We start from the raw sequence: 1,398 nt of genomic DNA on the forward strand, positions 1-1,398 counted from the left end.
AATACACTAAAAATGGTATATAAAGTATATATACATACATAGAGTGCATGTGTTCCCCCCCCCCCCCGGGAAATATTTGCCCTCCCCCCGGAAAAAGTTGAAATGACGGCCCTGGGAGGCACCAAATCTTCCATCGTAGGAATCCCTGCTGCAAACTGTGGGGGGGGGGGGGGGGGAGAGGGAGGGGACATGCTCCCAACACTGTGAAATTTTCTGATTTTATAACGGTGCTTTTATTTTCTTCTAAAATTTGCAGTCCCGGACAGTTGCCCCCTTTGCCCCCACCCCATAAGTCCCTGGGAGCCTCTGATGATATTTTGTAGCAATCAAGGCTGTAGCAAGAGGGGATCCCCCCCCCCCCCCCCCCACACAAAAAATGAATTTCTTGCCTTGATATGAACATCCAATTCAAACAACGAACATCAATTGTGTCAGTCTTATAGAAGTCATCATGGATGTATGGATTTGCCAACGGCCATACCATGCTGAAAACACCGGTTCTTGTCCGATCACCGAAGTTAAGCAGCATCGGGCGCGGTTAGTACTTGGGAGGGTGACCACCTGGGAACACCGCGTGCTGTTGGCATCACTAGTCCCACCAGGGACAGAGCCTGGACTACGACTGGCCTTTAAGTCTTATAGAAGCTTCAGTGCATTGGTTTTGCTGGGGGAGAGGGGGGGGGACCCGTGGTGCTGGAAAGATGGACCCTGTAGGGGAGGTAGCAAACTCTGACAGCACACTAGACCAGAGGTGTACGCATGGAAGGGGGAATATAAGGTTCGTGGTGCCCCAAAAAAGAAGATCGGAAACTGGGGGGAAAACCTCGAAAAAGTTCTCAACATCGATTTTCACCATCAAATCACAATCGACATTATGTGTTGATTCTCAACTTAGGGGCCGTTCAAGTATTACGTAAGCAAATTTTTAGCCATTTTTGATTCCCCCCTTGTCAGCAAAATTTCGTCATCAGCTCTGCCCATCTGAATCCAACTCATATTTTCATAAAGGGTGGTTGATGACGTAAGCATTATCCAAACCCCCCTCCCCCCATCGATGATGACGTAATACTCGAACGGCTCTTTAACATCAATTTCTAAAAAACTTGAAATGCTTTTCAAAGGTTTAGAAACGTGAAACATCTCTGAAGAAATTTTCCTGTACCCTCACCTTTCTTCAACGGGTAAGGGGTTGTATAGTTGTTTAAAAAAAACTAACTTTTTATATTATACAGTCCCCATGTGCCCAAAAACACAATTCGGAAGTTGTTGCCCCGTCTCTCCTGATGCCTAAAAAGAAAAAAAATTCCACATTTCCAAGAGTTTATCCAAGGTAATATCCACTGAGATATTCGAATTCGAAAAACGGATGAGGTAATCCTTTGGTATTCGCCAAAGGAT

The 1,398-nt window shown here is 45.7% G+C and overlaps 1 non-coding gene across 1 annotated transcript; it reads left to right on the forward strand.

Annotated features, from left to right (window-relative positions):
• Window positions 1-467: 467 nt before the first annotated feature.
• On the forward strand, window positions 468-586 carry LOC149077204 (5S ribosomal RNA). Its single transcript, XR_016194278.1, has one exon. It is a non-coding gene; the product is annotated as a 5S ribosomal RNA (ribosomal RNA).
• The last annotated feature ends 812 nt before the right edge of the window (window positions 587-1,398 follow it).

Source organism: Pholcus phalangioides, unplaced genomic scaffold (assembly GCF_987345545.1).
Source record: "Pholcus phalangioides strain wild (caught in Gottingen) unplaced genomic scaffold, Ppha-v1.0 ptg000015l_1, whole genome shotgun sequence".
NCBI classification, from domain to species: Eukaryota; Metazoa; Arthropoda; class Arachnida; order Araneae; family Pholcidae; genus Pholcus; species Pholcus phalangioides.